Raw genomic sequence first — 23,570 nt, forward strand, 5'->3', positions numbered from 1 at the left:
CTTTGTTTATAGTGTTCGCCCTCATTTTAGGATGTCATAGTATTTTCGGTGGCAATATCTCATAAATGTTAAGGCTTTCAATGAAGTACCAGATTTTTCTTAGGGACTGGAATGAAGTTTATATTAATACACTTAAGGTTAATCAACCCTTTTCAGAGTCTATAGAAATTACGTCTCATGCCTGGAAGTTGATATTTTCTGTTTTTATCTTTGGTCTCATGTTTTACAATTAGATTGTCTATCAGATACTTGCCATTTTTTAAAAAAATAGGTTTTATTTTTTAGAGCAGTTTTAGGTTCACAGCAAAATTGAGTGGAATGCACAGAGAGTTCCCATACCTGACCTCCCAGCTCCCTCACGTGCACAGCCGCCCCCATCACCATCCCCACCAGAGTGGTACACAGGTAATAGCTGATGAACCTACACTAACACATCATTATCATTCAGAGTGAACATTTGGGTTTAGTCTTTATGATGTACATTCTGTAGGTTTGGACATGTTTATAATGCCACTGTCTAGATTTCTTTTTCATGTGGATGTCCAATTGTTCAGTACCATTTACTGAGAAACTATCTTTTCTCTATTGTGTTGCCTTTGCTCCTTTGTCAAAGATCAGTTGACTATATTTATGTGGCTCTATTTCTGGGCTCTCTCTTCTGTTCCATTGTTCTGAATTGAGAGGAAAATGCAGGCATCTGGAGTTTTTACTCCCTAAATACTTGAGCATGTATTTTGTAAGAACAAGGACATTCCTTTATATAGCCACTGTGTAGTTATAAAAATCAGGAAATTTAACAGTGCTGCAATACTAATCTATTCCATAGACACATTTTGCCATTTGTCTCAACAGTGCCTTCTATAGCAAGTTGTTTTTCTGGCCTAGTATCCAATTCCACAGCACACTTTCAGCTGCCATGTCTCTTTAGTCTCCTTTATTCTGAGTCAGTCCTTTGCCTTTCCTTGGTCTCTTATGGCACTGGCATGTTTTTAAAGAGTACAGTCCATTTTTTTTTTTTTGTAGTTCTCTGTTACCTATTTATTAGATTTAGGTTATGCATTTTAGGCAGGACTGTTATGGTGTCCTAAGTGCCTTTCATTACAGGACACATGATAACATTTGTCACATTATTGGTGAAGTTGACTTTGATGACTTGGATATGTTGTTAACCTTCCTTTTGTAATTAATAAATAATTTATAGGGAGAAACTTTGAGGCCATGTAATGTCCTGTTTTTCACCAAGTTTCCACACACTGAATCTCTGTGGCAGTTGCAGAATGTCACCTTTTAAATTTTTAAAAATTTCTTTACTCAAACTCAATTGCTTTTTCTTTGAAAAATAGACCAGCATTTTCCTATCATTAAATTTGGGATTTTTGAGTAGAGTGAAAGAGAGGGAGAAAAGAAAGGAAAGAGGGAAAGAAAGGAAAGAAGAGGGAAGGAAGGAAAGAAAGAGATCGGTGGGGTTGGAAGAGAACTTTTGAGGCCTCAGATGTGTGTGTGTGTGTGTGTGTGTGTGTGTGTGTGTGTGTGTGTGTGTGTTTTAAGGCAATGCAATGGCTATGAATTTTCCATTTTTTTTTGTAGAAAGAGGAAAAATCTGTGATAGTCTTTTGTTCCATTTTTAGGCTCCAGAGGACGGAAAAGAAAAGCTACTTAGAAGTAATAGATCATGCATGGATGTGATTTAAAAAAATGCACATTTTTACTGTTGGAATTACGATATTAGTTTGATTGGTGTTGGCAACATTTGCTAATGATCAAATGACTTAGTCTCTGTACCTCAGTTTCCTCACTTGTAAACCCAGAATATCGCTTCAGTGGTTCTGGAGTAAGGCCCAGGAAGCCGTAGTTTTTCCGAGGATTCCCAGGAGATCCTGATGCGCAGCCAGCTTTAGCGCATGGAAGTCTGGCTTCCACCCAGTGACTGTGGTGAACGCAGATCTGGTCATGTCCTTTGCAGGATGTAGAACTTTTGGTGCAGTTCCAGGACCTCTATGTTTCTCAAACCTAAAAAAAATGGTTTTTGTGACTCTTCCATATTACTTAATTTCCCACCTTCTCCAATACACAAATTAGGTACAATCTGCACGTTTATATCCCTAACACAGCCTTCAGAGACAATTTACAAATTAATTCAGACCGAACTGCGAAACTAATAAACTTCTAACTACCACGTTAATTTAGTAGAATGGGTGACGACGTTTTGCTGAAATGAGATAGCCACTTTTGACATAAATTAGCTACTGACTGCTTATGGCCAGATTATTGGGGACCGGGGAATCATGGATAGCATGTTTAGACTTCTGGGTTCTTTGTGATAACTCAGTTTTTTTTATCGCTTTCATTTCTGTCATCACCGAGAAACCTGTCTTAAGTGTATTTTGCTATGATGTGACTTTGCCCTTACTTGGCACAAATGTAGCATATTGCGTTTATCTTGTTTACTTACTAGCTTGTGATAATTGTAGTACTAGTTATTCGATTGTATGTAAACTTATTCAGACTCAAAATTGTATAGCACTTAACTGTTACTGAAATTACAAAATAGATAATCCAGAAAGTGAGTGTTAAAAAATTTAAGATACAGATTGAAATAAATATAAAAATTAGCCCTCTCCTTCTCCCAACCTTGCATCTCTTGCTCCTCTGCATGAGAAACAGTCGGCCAGTGTCCCTGACGTCGTGCCTTGGCTGCTTTATGTCCACGGTTTCCTTTTGGCTCGACTGAGTGAAGGGGCAGCGTTTCCCCCGCTGTTTTGTTTGCAGCACCAGAACAGCTTCTGGCTCTGAGAAGTTGCTCCTTAACCACTGACTTACTGGTTTGTTTCATGTACAAGTCAGGGGAAAAAAAGCATATTATTATTATACTTTTTATTATTCAAGTAAAGAAGTATTCTTTTTAAAAGATCACATTAAACATGACTGAATGGGACCACCACAGAGTATAGCATTTAATACAGTCAAGAGAGATTGGCCACTACTGGCCAGAAAAACCTAGTAGGCATGTTTATTTATTTTTTTTAGAAAGAAGTGACTGTTGGGTGTCTTTCCACCTTGCTTTCCACCTCCCATGAAAATGAGAGAGTTTGGGACCAGGAGAGTATTCCTGGCGATTATTTTAGCAATTAGATATAAATATATCGTTCAAGTTTTTTTTTTTTTTTTTCCCCATTACCTGTTTCAGTTCTTCTGGGCTTGTGGAGCTCATATAGCATATACCTGAATGGACGTTTTTATCAGCTTTTTAGCTAACATAGCGTAAGGCTGTTTAATTACGTTTTGTTTTCATTTATTTGATGTCTGGCCTTTTGAATCTCTATTAGCGGGGAGCTTGCTGTGCTCTTACAGCAGAGAGGTGCCTCATCTCCGCACAGAGGGACGTGTTGTTGGTTGTGAGGCTGCTGCCCTTGGTTGCAGCTTCTTTGCAGAGGTTCTCCTTGCTGTGGGAATCTAACGGAGGGTGCTGCTGCACTGCCCCAGGGCCTCGTAACAACTTATAGTTTGGAGGAAGAAGCAGAAGGACCTAAGAAGATAGCTGTGAAATGCCTTTGGTGTCCCGTAATAGAAGAGGCGTGTGGCGCTTTTGGACCTTAAGGCCTTAGCATTATGGTACCTGGATCCAGAGGCAGATTAGCAGCAGGAATGTCTGCCCCCAGCTTCCACTGTCACACACTCAGTGGAAGGCGGAGCTCGTTGTCCACGACAAGGCATTGAAAGTCGGATAACAGTGGTGGAGTGTGAGGGTAATGTGACTGGAGTGTAGAACATTCTGTCAGGGATGACAGCAGTTTGATTTGTTCTTGAATCAGAAATCATTGGCTTGTTTTCAGTCTAAATGTTTTTTTGTTTTGAATTTTTTTGGGTATATAAAGATGCAGAAATACTCAGAAATTAGGATTATTGCTAAATTTAATATCTAGTTAATTTTTCCTGAAAGTTTAGGGATTTTCTGGCCTTTCATGGTGGAATGGGGAAATAGTGGCTGATACCTACTGCTTTCCCTTTTGTTAGTACGTCTTGGATGTATTAGGGATGTCCACAGATGTCCAGAGATTGGCGCACTTGTCATGTGATTGACTATCAATCTGCTCTTGAGATATTGAGCATATTTGTTCACAAACAAGATAGGAATGCAGAACGATATCTGATGCATTGTGAAAATTACTTAAAAGGAAAACAACTGGCACGTGATAATTGACAGACATGTTTAATCTGTAGAACTTGAAATGCTGCTGCGGTTCCTATGGGTTAAGTAGGGAAGACACATCCATGAGAGTAGGGGTTCTCTAGAAATAGATGAGGAATGACAAAAAAAGCAAGGTGACAGTTTAAGGATTGAATGGCAGGAAAGGCACTGTGATTAAATTCTCTGGTGTTGTCACTGAGCTGTAAGGCTGAAGATAACACTCTCCTTCTGCCGAAAACAAGAATCAATACTCACTCCTTGATGGGCTAAATTATTGAAAAGAGCCCTTCTTGCAATGTTTCATTATCTGAGATTTGCCTCAGCTGGTGGTTTGTCAGCAGCATGGGGATGTTTGCTAGGCGTTCTGTATGAAAATTATTCAGTTGGCCAGAGGAGCCCTTTGGATAATTCCCTTCCATTTTGTGATGCTCTTGAATAGTTGTGTGATTTACTTTTGCCTAAGTGGCTTTGTATCTTTTGGGGTTATTAAGCAGTTTTGAGCACATATACAACATTTTTTTAACCTTGATTTTTTGTTTGTCTTGCTTGTTTTCTTTTGTAGGTGTGAGTGGGTGTTTAACAGATTATTTTAGCAATAAGTCTTAGCAAACATCAAATGCATTTGGCATATTATGTCAACCTGACACATCGATTACGCTGTTTTATATTCTCCTCTTATAAAGAAAATCATACAAGAAGTTAATTTGCCTATTTCTTTTTAATGTTGGCTTTTAAAGGGGGTGGGGGATTAATTTGTTGGGTGGCTGCTGTGATTTCAGCCAACCAATTGTGAAAGAAAGCAGCCCCAGCTTGTGAGCTTCGGTAGGAGAGGAGAGAAGCTAGCACTGTGCCGTTTTAGGGCCAGTTGTGTGACTGGTCCCAGTAAAATACAGCGGCTCGGGAGCGAAGAGAAGGAGGAGCCTCTGCCAGTAGTTCTTTGACATCACCTCTCAGATTGGGAGAGGTTACACGGGGAAGTGTAACTGGACTAGGACACTGGACTGGCACAACTGGAATCTTCTCGGTGAAGTTTGAAACCCCCCGCCCTTCTGTAGTCTGAGGGAGGCCAGGACTCTGCCTCAGTGCTTCCGCACTGGCAACATGGCATATTTATATTCTTTTGGTGGAGACAGTGCTGTTTAGGAAAGATTTTTTGATTCAGCCTCACGAAGAACATGGTGAGCTTGACAAAGCTCTGTTGAGAGATGTTAGTCCCTGTAGCGGAACCGTGAGGTGAGGCTAAAGAAGAGTATAAAATCACACTTCTGCTTCCCTGGAAAACTGATCACATTTAAAAATTCTTTTCTCTAGAGTGGAGGGGAGAGGGCTGAGAGGGAACAGAGACTAATGAAGAAAGGGTGGAAAGAGAGCGAGGTCTTTGAAAACCGAGCGGTCAAGTCCAGAGCCTTGGAAGTGGCTCACGAGCGTGGAACCAGCCCGGTGGGCACGCAGCTGCCGTGGAGGGGCTCCGGTGGGGGGAGCACACCCGGAACAGCGAACCTCAGGCTGGGTTCTAGTGTGAGAGAAGCTCTGGAGGGAGAGATGCTGCTTCTGAACTTCACGCCCACCCCACGCCCACCCCACGCCCACCCCACGCCCAGCTCCATGATTTCGTATATGCTGGCGGCCCGGGAATGCCCTTTAGGTCCCACCTGTCGCTTGCGGTAGGCAGCCTGGTCTTCCTTCAGGTGCTTAATCACTTTCTCTTCTGCTCTCTTTCTGCCTGGCCTGATCTTTTGTTGTGCTGCTTTTTGCAGTGTATTGTGTGTTGGTTGTTGGCTGTTTCCCTGACCAGATCCACAGCTTCTGCTTCCTGTCTGGTTCATTTTGGTTGAATGAGTAAGGACACGGGTGGTGATCTGTCTAGGAGCAGAAGACAACTGGCATTATAGCAGACCGATTTGCTGTACACTTTGTAATCCCAGTGAGGAAATCTTTAGAATACACACTCGTGTCCTGTCACAGTAATCTGGAGAACACAGTCTAAGCTGCATTCGATGCAGTTGAAATTCTTCTGAGCATATTGCTTTATCTGAAAGAGACATATTACCCTTTTATATTTTGGGGAGAAAGGCAGAAGGGCCGAGACCTAGACAGCCTTTGGTCCTTTTTCCTGCCTGGATGAAATGACACTTTCCTCCTGTTTCTTGAGAAAATACAATTAACCTCATAGTGACTGCTGAATACCAGGCAGTGAATTGAGCAGAAGAATGGGGTCTTCTAGAAGATGGACTGAAAACTGCCAACAAGTGTGATCATTAAAGAAATCCAGTGAAATGTTTACATATAAAATTACAGTGAAACTCCCATGCTTTACAGACCTGATTATTGTCCAGGTCATATCACGTCTCCCGTGTGTGCATGTGAGTGTATGACGCTGCTTTGACTCTGACTAAGAAGGCCTGTGCTGAGGAGATGATTCTTTTTTCTGTAGTAACCGTATAACAGTGATATTGCAGGACAGATTCCTTTGTATCTTTTAGTTATGGAATTTTAACATGATGATTTTTATTCTTAGTTCTCTAGTTTTACATATTTTTTTCTTCCCATTGGCTTTTTGTTTGGGTTATTGTTTTAGAGATCGCATTTACATGGAGCAACATGAATTTTTTTGAAAATTCAAATGCTTGTTTAAAAATTAACATCAGTACAAATTAAATGGTTAAGCACCAATGGAAGCAGCAAGGTGAAACCTAGATAACTTTCCCTTTTAACTAATACATACCATGGGTATCTGTCATGTTTATTGATGATTTTGACCTTTAGGAGTATTGACCTTGAAAGTTCTCTCAGATCGTTTTGGGAGTGGTGGTGCCTGAGCTCTGTCACATACTCTGTGTCAGCATTGTTTCCAAAGATACATCACATAATTTATCATAAATCTCTGAAGTTAATTCATTAGAGAAATTTGTTATTCAAATTGGGTTTTCTCTGTAAGGGAAATAACATATCAATGCAGTTCAGTAGATTTCTAAATCACGGGCTAGTTCGTGTCTGGCATACTTTTTGGAGATGTTTCATGCCTGGATCAACTGTTTTCTAGGCAGATCTTATATCTCAAACTAAAACTACATATACATACACACCAAGACATTTATGAAGCAAAAGGCTCATTCCTACCAATATCCAGAGAAGTCCCATCTTATTTTGTGCCTCTGCTCAGGTAGCTAATTAGTAACATTATTACTTACTGACAGATGCTTTCTGCACCCAGGGTGGCAAGCTTTTTCTCTAAAGGGCCAGACAGTAATGTTTTCACTTTTTTCTTCTCCGTGGCAGCTACTCAGCTCGGCCATAGACAGTGTGTGACAGCATGGGTGTGTTCCAGTAAAACTCCAGAAATAGGTGGTGGGCCGGGTATAGCCCGTGGGCCTCTAGTTTGCTTACCACTGAGCGAGTATAAAATTTTGAGGATAATTCCCCTGAAGGAGTCACTCCAGAGCTTTCTTTTCTTCTTCATTATGGCTTTATATGCCACAAGAGTTGAGTGTGGTTTGCAGTTAGTGGGGAATTACTCTTTCCTTTCTTATATTATTTTGAGCTGGTGTATATTGTATATATCTCTATCTACAGCTATGCCGATGTCTCTCTATAATCTCCCACCTCCTTCTCAATTGTTTCTTGTATAGTGCAGTAACAGGTATTCCTCGTAAGAACTCATACTCACTAATGATCCTTGAGGAATTTTATGTTTACTAGGGACAATTAAATGTTTTTTCAGCTTGTTTTTTTCTTTGGCATTTTTAAATTTTTTTGGCTTATATCTGGAGAGAAAATTTGAAAAGTTTAAATATACATAATACATTAAATTCAAGACCAAATTTTTCTTATATTTTTTAGTTTTCAAAAAAAGTAATATTCAGGACAGCAGAAGAGCCTTTTAATCTGCATTTAATGAAAAGTATGACTTTTCTTTTAAGTTAGTATTTAACAGATAAGTAATGCTGTGGGAAGTACTTTATGTTTGTTGTTGATGAAATAAAACATTTGAAACCTACATTGGCAAAGAAAATTTACCCAAATAAAAATGAGTTCACAGTTACAGACAACATGGCTGATAATGATCAGCTGTTTAATAATAGGAATATGTGTCTGCTCACAAGGGCATCCTGGGAAGTGAGTGGCGTGGCTCTGTGCCATACTTCCTCACCATTGAAAGAAGGGTTGTGACAGAACTCATCTGATTAACAGGATTCTCAGAAGTCTTATTTATATTAAAAGACATTATTATTATTATTATTATTATTATTATTATTATTACTATTACCATGACATTATTACCCAAACTATTTTTAAGAAACATTATTGCTTATTGACAAATTCTGTTTTCATCTAGATGAAGTATATTAGTGTTTCACATTTTATTTGAGGCTGGGGTTTGAGGGTTTATGTCATAACCTAAACTAATATGATATGTATTATTTACTCTTAGTTCAGTTGCTACATTGCCGGCTAAATTATAATATTGTCTGTGATTTCTGCCTCTTCATCACCTTTTTACCAATGCTCTGTTACTACTGTAAGATGCAGTGCACTCTGACCACAGCCATTAAATTCAGTTTTGTCTTCACTGGTTGACCATGGCATTTTTGTTGAGTCTTTCTACCCAGTGGCATACGCACTTGATGTTATTTGTTGTGAGTATACCCCTGATCATTCATAGATTTTACTTATGATCATGATGAAGTAATTTCATTCACTGAGGCGGATGGCTCTTATGGAGAGAGTAAGCCAGTTGGCTTCTCTTTTCAGTTCTACTATCAGTGATGTGTTACTTTAGGCATGGTATTTCATCTTTTAGGATATTGGTGTCCATATCTGTCAAATTGAGAATAGTTGTTCTACTTACTTCACAGCGCTATTTTCATGTGAGAAAAGAGGTAATTTGAAAATTTTATAGTTGTTTGTAAATATAGGAGTATCTGTTATCGAGATTGGCTCTATGTACTAAAAACCCAATTCACAGTGCTAAAAAGTCTGTATTCTCATATAAAACAAAATGTCTTCCAGGGTGTGCCATCCAGGTTTGGTAGAGTGACCACGACCCTCAGATAGCTAGTTTCCTGCTGTCTGCTCTGTGGTCCTGAGTGAAGGTTTCCATTCTCAGGTCTCCTCATGGTCACAGGTGGCCGTTGCTATCTGAGCTCTAGGGCAGCATTATTCAAACCAAGGCCCACGGACTGAACTGTTTATTGCTAGTCCATCATGAGATAAATACAGAGACTGAAAGTAATTGTTTAGAAGCTTTTATGGATGTTTCACATTGCCACAACATTTTAATTGTTTTAAAAAAGCAATACTCGGTTCTTCACTGCAGCCAAGCGGCCGGAGGAAGAGGGCACATAGCTAAGGCAGGCCCAGTCCAGAGTGCTGCCTGTGCCTTGCCTAACAATTTTGCTTTACACGGATCTGCAGGGGAGGCTGCAGTTGCTTTTGGCTGTGCTGCCGTGGTATAGGGGCTCCATTATTAAAAGAGAACGGAAGTCGACTTAGGCAGCTGGTCATCTCTGCCCCAGCTGGACATGTCTGAAACCCTGGTCAGCACCATTCAGCACGGGGTCGGATCCATAAATGCAGCCCGGTTCCTGAGTGGCCATGACCCCAGGGCCTACAGCCATCAGGAGATCTGTCGCGGACCTACGACACAAAAACTTGCTCGAGTGCCAAAAGCAGAATAAAATGATGTCAGAGATTATATGGTTATCATTCGTGCAAAAGAACATCTTCAGCAGACTTTAAATTTATTTATATTTTCATAATTTAGAACTAAATTTGTGAATTTAGTTACAACTGTAACTAAAACCTCATCTTAAACCAACATGTATCATTTTCATGCAAAAAAACGATTAAGTTTGATTCTCCTAGGATAAAATGTGGAAGGAGAACTCTGCAAGGATGATTTTTAAAAGGTACACCTTTTTTACTGGTTCAGAATAGGCAGGATCTTCTTTTGTATATTGTGTGTAAATGCATAATGGGTGGAAATTGTAGGGAGAGTTTTAAAAGACAAGTTTATAGAAACGAAGTGGCCTGTGATTTAGTTGAATTTTGTGTTTTTAAATCTTAATTTCATTATCCTGTTTCATTGAGAAGTATGATAAAATGTCATCACTGTGAATGTAATACTTCACGTTGGCATTGCAGTAGTTTTGTGTTAAGCCCAAAGTGTATTAAACCCTCTTATGAGGTAGCATTTGGTATTAGACACCTTTAGAAGAAGGGATTAAAAACAGAATGATAGAGAAAATCTGAATTCTTACCCACAGCATGTGCAAAGGCTTGCGGGGGACGCAGGGCATAAGTAGATGTCCTCACAGCAGCTGGACAGCCTGTGTCTGTCATGGTAGGGCTGCATGCGGAGGAGGCACAGAGTGGTAGAACCTGTCTGATGGTTGAAGTTGAGGAGGAGGCATCCTGATGAACTGGTGGATTCAGAGCTGGCTTTTACAGATATGGGGCAGTGGAGGGAGGGAGTGGGCAGTGGGTTCTAGGTGGAGACACTTCCCACTAACTGTACTTCTCATCACGTGGGTAGTGTTAGTCACAGTGGCTGGGTTTGAACTGTGAGAAGGTGGTGGGCAGGCTCCATTAACGGGCTTTCCTGGACACTTTGGCATTGACAGTGGGTGGTTGTGCTTGGCTTTTCATTTGACGTAGCAGCTGGCATTTTCCCTTTAATCAGTGAAGATAGTGCTGATGGTCGTTTGCTGTTCACCATCAGTGAGAAAACCTACCTTGGTCACACGTGGTCAGTAGCTGCGGGGAGGGTCTGGACTCCCTTGCTTTCTCATCATCTTCCGCTTGACTATTCTGTTTGAAGAACATGTACCTTTTTCTCATGTTTTGCTCTAGAAAATCCTCTTCACACCACAAAGTTACACGTAAAGAAAAACTTGCCTTATCTGCCAGCACAGGTGGCTTGTTCTTTACCTTTTTGCTGCCCTGTGGAAGTTGGGACACACACGACATAGTGGATCGGATGTCAAGCCCACGGGACTCTATTGCAGCTCTCCAGAGTCTCAGTTGGAGAGGTCTGCTGGCTTTCTCCTTTGCAAACAGTTGGAAAGCTCATGCTCGCTTCTTAACATCGGAAATAGCTGAATAAGTTTCAGTTGCCTCACACACTGACAGAACGAAACAGTTGAGTCAGGATAGTTTGGAGACTAATTGGTTGGCAGCTCTTTCTACTCGGCAGTTCTTGAACTGTTTCCAGAAAGAGAAACTGCTAGAAGATTCTGGGTAAGTCCAGGCCTGTGGTCAGTGGTAGGGAAGCAGCATGGCAGAGGAGGCTGCAGGAGTGAGAAGTCAAGTCACCTTATAGTTGAGTGGAGGAAATGTAATTTGAGGATTAGATTTTTCCAGATTAGCAAAATGTAATTTGAGGATTAGATTTTTCCGATGTTTACCCTGCTGCCTGGAAGCATTGCCTTCATGTTGCCTTTGGAAGTGTGAACTAAGTAAGACTAGAAAAATTTCAGGTTTCACTTTGAAAAATTTAAAGGCATAGTTTACGTGCTTTCCCCAGCGGCATCAGGATCGGAATCCTGAGTAGAGGAGCTTGGCCTTTGGGTGAGCGCGACCTGGAGGCCGCAAGCGGTTCCCGGTATCCCCTCCGCCCTCAGGGCTTCTCTGGCTTTCGTGCAGTTTCACGAAATTTGTTTCACGAGTTCATTTGCCTCCCTAAGTGGATTTTAAACTTTTTGAGAGAACAAGTATGTTTTAAACATTTCTGACTTTTCTCTGTGGCCCCCAGTACTCTGCGGTGTGGAGCGAGCTCTGTTTCTTGATTCGATGGATTCCTTCTGTATGGCTGGCTGGCTCTTTACCCTTCGATTCTCAACACAAATATCATGGACTCCAGACTGTTGTTTTGACCACCCTGTCCATGGCCTCATTCCCTTTCCTTCTTCATTTTCCAAGATGTCACCCAGGTATAATGTCTTTATTGTTTTATGACATTGATTATCATCTGAAATTATTTCATTGGTTTATTTGTTGGTTTCCTTTCCCCAGTAGTACAAAACTCTCTGAGAGCAAACACCTCATCTGTCTTATTCTGTGACTATTTAATAGTCATTGAATGAATGAGTAAATGAATTTCCATTCATTTCCATTCCAGTATTTATGATTTAGCAAACTAATGATCTGATTTTAATCTGGGGTAGTGATATCTTAAGCCATGTTCTGAGGTGGTGCATTTTGGCTATTAGCATGGAAGATGGTCAAAGGGAGGTTCCGTGAGAGAAGCTCTGGGCCCCTGTTTGCAATTGAGGGATGATTTGGATTTCAGTTTATAAAGAGTTTGTTTGAAAGATAGAGAAATAAAGGGCCTGTCACCACCTTATGGCATCTTTGTATCTGGAACTCCACTTTAACTGGTGTTACTTATTTGCCATTTGAAGTTGCGGAAGGAGTTAGGCAGAGATTAACTTTTTATCCTGGACCATATGTGTTGTTGGTTGCTCAGGGATTTTCTGTCTTTTGGGAGGTGGTCACACTTCATATAGTTAGCTGTAGGCTCTAGGCCAGAGTCACACAAAACAAAGCATGGCCACCCAGAGAGACTGGACAGGGCAACTGCCCTTAGAAGTGGGTGTAAGAAGGGCGGGTCTGGGGACTCCTCTAGCTCAGTTACCTTTTAGGGACTTTGATGAATTTTAAAAGAGGCAGACATGTTTCTGGAAAAGAGAAGTATTAGAATATTCCAGATTTGTAGGTTGGAGTTTAAATGAGGGTTTTCAATGATTTACTTTAAATTACTCCAGTGTGGTGGTGGTGTTGTTTTTTTAGTGTTTCTGTACAGTTCATTCAAACAACATTCATTAAATGAATACTATGTGCATAACACTAAGTCCCCTGTGTAGCAGAAAGGAGATATGAATTAATCTCCCCCTCAAGAATGGCCAGCTCTATGGCGGAGGGAGGGGATGTTTGCCTATTTTGTTTATTGCTGTATCTCCAGGGCTATCCAGTGGCACATACTAAGAGCTTAATAAATATTTGTTTATTGTAATAATATGAAGAAAATATAGCCTCTGTACTCAAGTGGTTCAAGACAAGTAGGAGAGATGAAACATGCATGTCAGGGGTCACCACACACACTGCAGAGATTAAGGTCTTGGAGAAGTGTGAGTGTGTTTTCTGAGGGTAAGACTTGGGCTGGGGTGCCCCAAAGTGGTGGTAGCTTTTGAACTGAGTCTTGAAGGGTTGGAAGGATTTTGACTGGAGAACAGAAAAGGTTTTTAGACAAAGGATAGAGGCAGAATATTACCATCGAATATTGGAGTCTGGCTTGGTTTGGTCAAGGGAGCGGTTTGAGATAGAGCTGGAAAGATATGCCGAACTCTGAAGGCCGTGCTGAGAAACTGGATTTTGTTAGGCATTGGGGAACCATGGATGGTTTTTAAGCAGATGAGTGTATGATCAGAACTATGCTTTCAGAAAATTAGATTAGAGATAGAACTCATTAGGAAGCTACTAAAATAGCCCAGATGAACCAGAATGAGGGCCTGATGGGAAGGGAAGGGCAAAGCTTGAAGTTATCAAGCAACATTTATCTGCTGTGCAGCAAAAAATATGTCCTTGCTGTCTACCAGTCTATATTGTAGAGAGGGAACAAAATTCAGTGGAATAATTAGAGCTCTGTGCTATATGCACTGAGGACTCCTTGGAGTGTTTTCTAACGGAAGGTAGAAATGATTCTGTTCGCAGATTTCAAATGGAGGCTCAGAAGTTAAGTAATTTTTCTAATGTCATATAGTATGTTGACAGTCAGATTTTGAACCTAGGTCTCTGTAATTTTAAAGCCTGTGCTTTTTCCCTGTACTAGAGTCTGTAGAGGGCGGCTGAGTAAGACACTGGAGACAGGATATCCTGGTTTCTTGATCATTGACTATGTTAGATGCGTGAGAGGAGGAGATTAGGAATCCTTAGTTTCAGGTTTTCGAGACCCAGAGACTGGGTAGGAGTTTATTCCATCAGCAGCAGCTGTGGGGTTTGTTATGAGTATAATAATTTGACGCTAGTTCTCTCATGTTCTGTTTTATTTGTTTATATTTCAAAATTGTCCTTAAATTTTAGTGTCCCGTCCTGCATTCTTACTGCAGGGATGTCATTCCGATCGATCCAGACTAGGAAGAGCTTGTTTAGTATGTGCTAAGCAGCTATTTATTCCTTTTGTAGACTCCTGTGACAATTCCAGCTGCTTTCTTATATCTTGTTTCTATTTCCTTACATACATTTTCTAATTTAGTTCTTTTGGTTTGGTTGCTATTTTGTCTTTTAGCTAGAAACCACATAATTATGAAATGTATAAATTTGTGAACATTGGTAAAATACATCTTTTATCTGCTGTGTGTAGAGCATCTGTGGCATCTGGTCTCCAGCTGAAATCTGTCTGAGGCATGAAGTTCATTTACCTTTGTCATGATGACACTTGTCCTTTAGGTGTTCTCCCCTTCTCCTGAGTTTTCTTCTCAGGTTACCAGAGCTTTAGCTAATGCCTGTTCTTATGCAGTATGGGTTAAATATGTTATTAGTGTTTTCTTAAAAAAAAAAAATCTTTATTATAAAACACAAATACAACCACACAAAGCATATGTACAGTTTAATGAATTATAATATTTAACAACCTTTCCGGTCAAGAAATGGGACTTTGCAGCCATCTTCCAGTTTCTCTGCAGCGACAGTCCCCTCCTTCCCTACAGAATTAACTACCACGGCCCTCACTTTTAAAGTACAGCACTTTCTTTATGTTCTTTTATAGTTTTATTTCCCAAATGTCCCCTCTGTTTCTTGAACATTAGTAGCTGGATCCGGAGGTTTGGTCAGACTTGAGTCTCATCCATTTGGGCAAGATTACAGATGGTGCAGTGTACTTTAACCCAGAGGCACATTATGTCTGTTTTTTGTTCTTTTTTTATGTTATTACTTATTCCATTAATTCCTTGGGAGTTGGAAAATTATGAGATTCTATCATTTCACTTTCATTTATTAACTAGAATATTTTTATATGGCAGTGCTCCCTGTCATCTGCTATTTAGTTACTCAATTTTACAGTTTATGTAGGAAAGACAGGATAAAAACTTATCCTTCTTTCTCTTTATTTACTCTATTTTCAAATACTGCATTGGGTACCTTTAAACCTGTTTGATGGGTTTCAGATGATTGCAATTCTTAATCTTTAGTGAGGCTCAGTTTGTTTCATGTGGCTGGTGGGAGCCTCTTCAAGCGGCTACTCAGCCCTTTTTGACATGACCCTTGTGATCTGATGGTGTCCTTGTTATCTGGGTGCCTAGATGCCCCATCCTCATTTGGTACATTCCCTATGGCATGCCGAGAACCAGCATTTCTTCTGGAATCACTGGTTTCTTTTAGTAAGAAATGATATTTCAAGAGCATAGTCGGGGCCGTTTGGGTCTCGTTGCACCAGGGTTGGTCATTATTCCTAATCTTTTGGTTTATATATTAATTATAATTGTGAGAATTTCAGTGAACAGAGCTAGGAAATATTATCTGTTTTACTTTATAAATCATACTGATATTTTCTAATTCAAATTCAGGATTATAGAGTTTTTTATTTAACCTCATCGATATTCCATTTGTATCTCCTTTTTTCCTGGTTCTCTGGGGCACAGGAGTGACAGAATGGGAATATCTCATAATTATTTTTCTTTATCTTGCCTTACCCTGACAATAGTCTCAGATTACCAGTACTGTTACTGCCACCACCAATTATGATTACTGAAAAGAGTAAAAAAAAAAAAAAAAAAAAAAGTTTTGTTGGCGCTCTCCGTATTCTCCCTCCATGTTTTAAATGTTCAAATAACAGCACACTGTACTTTTCAGACTACACAGCCAGTACATACTTCAGTTTCTTCTGCTGAGCCCTCATCCATCCTAATTCTCCAGGTAACCACGGGGGAGGCTTCATTCTCATTGTCCATAGGGTCTGCCACTTACGAAATGCGTAATGAAACCAGTTTTACAAGAGGCTAATTGATAAAAACAAGAGTTAAATTCCTCTGCCATCTCATCCATGTTATAATGAAACAGCATTGGACAAAATAATGTTATTCGAAGACTGCTGTAAATGTTTAATCTTCACCACTAGTCCTTATGTAGATGTCTCTTCAGTTGGTTTAGTTGTCTGAAGTTTGTCTTCTATTGGGAAGGGCTCACAGGAATGACATTCCCTAACTTCTTGAGTGCTTCTAATTGGTTGTGCCCTTATACTTGTGGGTCATGGTTATTGGCTCATGTTTTCTGCCTCCCTCCTTCCCTCCCTCTCTCCCTTCTTCCATCCTTCTTTCCTTCCTTCCTTTCTTCCTTCCTAGATTAAAGTTTAGTTGACATACAACATTGTATTATTTTCAGATGTAAAACATAGTGATTCAGTATTTGTATATATTGCTAAATGATCACCACAATACTTCCAGTTAAACTTCATCACCATATACATATTTACAGAAATTTTTTTCTTGTGATAAGAACCTTGAAGATCTATTAGCAACTTTCAAATATGCAGAGCAATGTTATTAAGTATAGTCACCATGTCATGTTTTCTTTTCTCGAGTGTCTTAAATATGCAGCTACATTTTCCTCTGGTATAAAGCATTGCTGCCAAAGTCTGTTGATGATATAATTATTTTTTCTTATAAGTCACATATTCTTTCTGCCTAGGTGCATGAAGAACTTTTTTCCCCTTTAAAGTCCAGTAATTTTAGTAGAATGTCTTAATGTTGGCCTTCTGGATCTGTATGATTAAGTATACAGTGTACTCTTGAAGAAAGTTTCAGATCTTTTTATTTCTGGAAAATTTTCTCAAATTATGGTCCTTAGTATTTGTTCTTATGCTTAGATTCGGTTTTCTTTTTCAGAGCTCCTGTTATGTGTATGTTAGTTGTTTCTTGCCTTCTTTAATATTTGTCACTTTCTTAGGAATCCTTTTTAAGTTTTTTATTTTTATTTTTTGACTTTTAAATGTTTTCTTTTCGTCTATGGCCATGCCACCCTGAACAAGCCCAATCCTGTCTGATCTTGGAAGCTAAGCCGGGTCGGGCCTGGTTAGTAGTACTTGAATGGGAGACCACCTAGGAAGACCGGGTGCTGAAGGCGTAAAAAATAAAAAAACAAGGGATTGTAAGCTGACAAGGTCCTTGCAATCTGTGAGGTCAACCAAGGGTTGCCTCGCCTAAAAATAATGTTTTTTTTCTTTTCACCTTCTCTTTCTTGTAAGGGAGGCATTGGTTAGTTGTGTTTATTCACTCTTGTACTCCTGCTTAATTCTTCATTTCTAAAATGATCTTTGATATTTGAGTTTTCCTGTGTCTGATTTATATTGCTCTCTAATGTCTTTTATCATTTATTCAATAATATCTTTTAGCTTATTTTAAAACAGTGCATTGCCACTTTGGTTGTGTGCACATGTTTTCTTGTCGTGTTTTGTTTTCGGTGCTTTTATTATTTGTGGGGATGTTATTCTGCTCCTTATTATTTTTTTTTCTGCTCCTTATTCTTTTCTATTAGTAACATTGTATGAGATTTCCCTCAATAGGTTTCTTTTGCTCATTTTTATGTGAATTTAATTTTCATGAACTTTTAGAAGGCGAGGTTCAGATACCCTATTCCTTCTGTTTTTTCCCCTACAGATGCTGATAGCCATAGGTCTTATGACTGTTGCTGGTTTATGCCCTCCCTCCTGCTTATTATATTTTGGCATTTGTGAGGATACTTTGTTTCCTCATTTTGTGTTGTAAGTAGTTTGACTCTCAAGGTGATCTATTTTTATGTGGAGGATTTAGGAAGATCCATCCTCCCAGAATTCTTGGTATGTTAGCTTTTATTGAAATAATTTTCTACTAAGCCCCAGGACCATAAATGTGTGAATTCTTAAATCATGACCGGTTTGTCACGGCTGCCAACATTGCCATATAAACCTTGAGAGAGGGAATAGGTACAGAATACAAGACCAGACAGAGGAACAATTTATTTGGCTGGGTTTGTTCCCTGACCCTATTGAGTTTCTCCACATATTGGTCCAGCCCATGTCAAAGGCACAGATACTCGGTTTTCTTCTAAACGTTTTTCTCCACCAGATTCAGGCATACAAGAGGCTTCCCTGGTCTTAGCTTCCTAAACAGATGCCCAGGTTGGCTTGTGAAATCTCACCATCGGCATTGAGAGTATGCTGTTCTCCTGTATCCAACTCCCAGACCCCGGACCGTATGTTTTAGAGCTTTATTTCCCCTATTAGTGTATCTCTTCAGGGTAACTTAAAATATGTTAACTTTTCAGGAAAATTTTACTTTGAGCCAAAGGAGCAACCAGGTTGGTGAGTGGGGTTGGAGCTTTGAGGTACTGTTTCGTTTGGTATGATTATTTCTGATATATACATTTATGTAATGTAACATATCAAGCAGTTATAGCTGAAGTTTTACATGTTCCACAAACATAAACGTTAACCATTACAAGTGTCACAACAGTTTAGTGTATATGCATACATATACATTAAATAAGTAAATATTTATGAAATGTAAATTGCATAATTCAGATGGGAAAATCTCAAAATGCATAATCATTGGTCAGTATTACTATTTATTTTATGTAAATTTCAAGTATGTTACTAAGAGGAAATGATTTTTTTCAATATTGGTGATAACATACAAAGTAAGATTAAAATACCAGTGATCTCTTGGGCTTATATGTACCTTTTATTTCTTCAATGCAAATTTAAATGAATCCACACATTTTATCAAGCTGTTTTCAATGGGAAAAGGAAAGTCTTTTCCATAAATAGGCTGGACCAACTGGATATTCATATGGCAAAAAACAAAAGACAAAACACAGCCCTACCGTATACCATACATAAGAATTAATTTGAGGTGGATCATTGACCTCTATTAATATAAGGTAAAAGTTATAAAGCTTCTAAAAGAAAACAGGAGAATGTCTTTTGAACCTTGATATAAAGATTTTTTAAAGAGGAGACAGTATTTACCATAAGGAAAAAAACCTGAATTAATCAAAAGACGTTGTTGAGAATATTCATAGAGAAGCCTCAGACTGTGAGAAAATGCTTACAGCACACATCTGAGAAAGGAACTGAATTCAGAATACGTTTAAAAAACTCGAAGCAAACAAACAAAACTGCTATGGCTCAACAATAAGATGACTCACTTGTTTAAAATGGTCACACTTGGACAGAGACGCTCTACCAAAGAAGATATGTGAATGGTGGGTAAGCCCATGAAAAAGTGCTTGACATCAGGAAAATGCAAATTAAAGCTACAGTAGATAACACTCCACCACCACTGGAGTGGCTGAGTGGAAAAGACTGGTCGCCCTGGTTCTTGGTGAGGGGACCCACTCCGACAAGGAAAGCTTTATTCCCGCTGGTGGGAGCGAAAATGGTGTGACTACCTGAACAGCTTGACAGTTTCTTAGAAATTTAAATGGATAGATCTAGCCTAGTTTTCTGGGATAGAAATCTGAATAGTGGTTCCTTCTGCAGGTGGGATAGAGATTGAGTGGGAAGGTGCTTGAGAGAGCTTTCTGGTATGGTAGAAATGGTTTGTGTTTGGGTTATAAAGGGGTGTGTGTGTGTGTGTGTGTGTGTGTGTGTGTGTGTGTGTGTGTACACATCTTTATAAAAACGAATTGAACAGTATACCTAAAACCTCTGCTTTTCACTGTACATAAATTATACCTCAACTTTATATCTCAATTTTAAAAATCCAATGCAGGTTAAAATGTTTTATGCAATTAGTAAATGTAAATCTTATAATGCTGTTTCATAAAATTTCGGTTTTGGGATTTATTCTAAATTTTATTTGTGTTTACATTTTAATTTATTGTGTAATATATTAGAGTAGAACTTAAAGCTGACGAGTATCTAGCTGGCTTCCCTGCAGAGTATGAGATGCGTTCCAGAGTAAATGGACAAGTTATGTGGTAAATGTAATTAGAGGCTGTTTGGCTATGCTGTGAACTGTTTGAATCACCTCAATTATTCATTAATTTTTTTCTAGGTGTTTAGGACTTCTAATACTAGCTTGTAATTTGTCTACCATCATCCGCCATAAGAGGCCCCGTGATAAGATGGTGAACTTCAAAGAGAAGATCTTGCCAGATTACTTGACATCATCTATAATGTCAATTTTCGAAGTGTCCTTCCATTTTACTATTTATATTTTGTTAATTTTGAGCCTCTTTCATCTTTTGTTATAGTCATCCTCAAATATGCTAGCGCCTGCAGTTAACAGCCTAGTTTGAATCCCTCGTGCCTTTTTTCATACCCTAGCTACTTTGTTGATGGTTTATATAAAAATTCAATTGTGCACAGAGAACACTTAATTCATAAATTTTAATATATTTGTTACATAGTATACTTTATGAATGTGTCATTTTTATGAGGAGGAGAATATTATACCTAGATATTATGTTTTTCCCGGTGTTAATTGGGAAGACTTTACTTTCTTGGTAAGCTCTGAGTTCCTGCTTTATGTAGCATGCATTTTTGCGGACTGTGTTTTGGAAAATCACAGAAAGACACTCTTAAGAGTTCGTTCATATCTATTTACAAAAATAACATGGCAGTGTTTATTTTGCGAAGTGCCGAGTAAGGAACTGTTCGCTATTCTTACTTAATTCTGGCTATTTCATATCTCTACAATATAAATATATATCTAGATAGAGACTACACATTGGAATATCATGGCCAGATCAACTAAAAATATACTTAGTTTCCATTTATAACACTTTTGGGAAAGGTGACTAAGAGGAAAGTCATGGTATTTTCTGTTTATAGTGGAAGACAGTGGTTATTATTTTTTCACCTCTATTACCTAGGCACAATAATAAATTTTTACACAAGAGCTGAATCTGGATTTGTCATATCATAGACAGATTTACACATAATGCACACAAATGGAGAACTTAAAATTCAATACTTCGTTTACAAACTGTGACTTATTTTAAGTTACTGGTTTATTTAAAACTAACTTTATTTGAGCCAGCATGTGTTTAATGAACTGCCCAGGGGTAATCTACCTTTAGCATGATTTGCTTAGAAGGTTAGGACCTCATATTGATAGGATAACACTAGAAGACTTTTTCTTCCTCCTCATGTGTTACAACATATAGATGCTAGCTTTAGTTAATATAGAGGAGCATCGTATTATTTACTGATTTAGGGCCAGGTGAAAGTTTTCAAATTTTATATTGTAAATTGTCTCTTCAGTCTAGGGTAGCTTAATGTTTTGTTGCTTGGGGTATGTATATTTATTGCCATTCATTCAGTCACTCATTTGTTCTTTTTACTTGATTGTCTATTGTGAGCAAGGCATTGTTTTAGCTCCTGGCAGTAGCTGGGAACAAAACTGATAAATCGTTGCCCTTATTGATCTTATGTTCTCTTGGGGTGCTGGGTGAGGAGACGGATAATACATAAACATGTTACAGTGTGGTGCTAAGTGTGTAGTGGTTTTGAAACTGTGGGAGCCTTTGGATATTTAGACATTTTTTGCAGTAGTTTGCATGGCACACACTTTTTCTTGAGAGAGAAAAGGTCTTAGAGGTTAAGAACCATTGTTCTAGAGCCCGATTTGCGATGTGGTTTATCAGGTATTGATTTCTATATATATGCAAAGAGGCGGTATCCTCTATCAATTCCCCAGGCTTTGATTCCACTATCTCCTCTTCTTTGTGATCAGATTAAATTTGGGGGGGCATTGTTTTCATTTTATGTCTCAATAATTATTTACTGCCAATTAGAACTCTGACTGTTTTTCTTGTTAGCCTATCTGACATCATATTGGTAGAGCTAGAAAATAATTTCCTACAACTCCCTCCATGGTGATTTTCTCTCTCAAACTACAGAATATGGTCATATAATTCATAGGTAAGTGGTGGCTCCATTATGTGTTAATTGCCAGTAGTCAGCGATTAGTGTTTCCTTTTGACAGTAAAAGCTTTTCTGAATTTAGAGGTTTAAGGAAGTTATCTTGATCCTTTTTTAAAATGTCATCATTGGTGATCGGTGGCGAGCAGGAATGTTTATTTCTACAAATCTGTGGAATTTAGCTTGTTCTGGTCCTGGTGACTGCACAGATAACTGCAACACAGAGGAGCATAGCCTTGTGCTTGGCAGCCGGTTTAGCTTTGGAGCTCCAAGCAAGGACTTCAGGAAAGATTTCTTTGTTCTTAAAAACTGGGAAATTAATAGATCTTCTGGTCAGGAGGGCTCCCTAATTTCTGTGGGACACTGGCCAAAAACAAGGATTCTGTCGTTATTAATATAACTTTGCCTCTCTCTTAGTAGCCTTGACAAAAGCCCCCCTTTTATGTGTATTTATTTTTCATATAAAAGATCTTTTACCATTTTGTATTTTAACACAAGGGGCAGATGTCTCCAGCTCTGAGCTGGGTTTTGCAACATGTTCTGCCTTTTGAATGTTTCTTTCAACTTGGGTAGCTCTCTTTGTTAAAAGGCCAAACCCCTTAGTGAGATGTTCTGGGAAAGAGGACCCCTTGATATTTGAAAGGTGAGAAATCCATTTAAGCCATGTGATGGCTTTCGACAGCCCCACTGCTGGGTTCTGCTTGTTTTAATGTAAGTGATAGATGCTGTGGCTGGTTGTGTTCAGTAATTGGATGTGAACTATATAATATAAGTGACATTTCATGGCAAATGTGAGAGAACTGTGGATGGCACTTGATTTCAGTGTTGTTGCCTTTAGGTTTAAAGGTAGAAGCCATAATAGAATTTAATTATCAGAGCATATATTCAAAGATTAGTTCAATGCATTTATAATACCCTTAGTTGTTAGGTAACTGTTTGGTTATTGTGCATGACACTGAGTGTGTGTGATTTATAATGCCAGTGTGTGCAGTGCAGCAGTAGAAATGCTAATAAGGCTGTGTGGAAGGAGAACGCCATCAATACTTTGTCAGCAGCTTTCTGCCAGATAGTCTTCTTGGGAAGACATAATCTGTAATCAGAGAGGAGTTTGTGGAAATAGTGAACATAGACAAAAAAATTTTATGATAAAAAATAGTGCTCATTGCCTTTTTTCAGGAAGGGTTTCAATTACATCTTATTAATGGCATCCTTCTTCCCTTCTAAGTGTGTTTACAGCCTGGATGGTATATCACAGGATGAATAGGAGTTGGTAGTACTCTATTTTCACTTCGGGAATGGTTTATAAGGTAGAATTAAGTGGAATATCTTATATTCAGTTAGAGACTTTATATTTCACATTTATAGAGTGTTTCATATTTAAAGGCTCTATGTCTCTTTAAGTTTAGCAACACTGAACATTTTTGAGGTGATGTCTGTGTAAGGATGGTGTGACATGTTTGGAGGGGGCAAAGGAGTTTGTGA

The 23,570-nt window shown here is 38.9% G+C and overlaps 1 protein-coding gene and 1 pseudogene across 3 annotated transcripts in view; both read left to right on the forward strand.

The window, feature by feature from the left end:
• RERE (arginine-glutamic acid dipeptide repeats) overlaps positions 1-23,570 on the forward strand; it is a 366,623-nt gene that overhangs the window by 173,447 nt on the left and 169,606 nt on the right. The gene's annotated exons all lie outside the window — the stretch shown is intronic.
• Positions 17,184-17,305, forward strand: LOC111744861 (annotated as a pseudogene).

This window comes from Pteropus vampyrus, unplaced genomic scaffold, assembly GCF_000151845.1.
Source record: "Pteropus vampyrus isolate Shadow unplaced genomic scaffold, Pvam_2.0 Scaffold142, whole genome shotgun sequence".
NCBI lineage: Eukaryota > Metazoa > Chordata > Mammalia > Chiroptera > Pteropodidae > Pteropus > Pteropus vampyrus.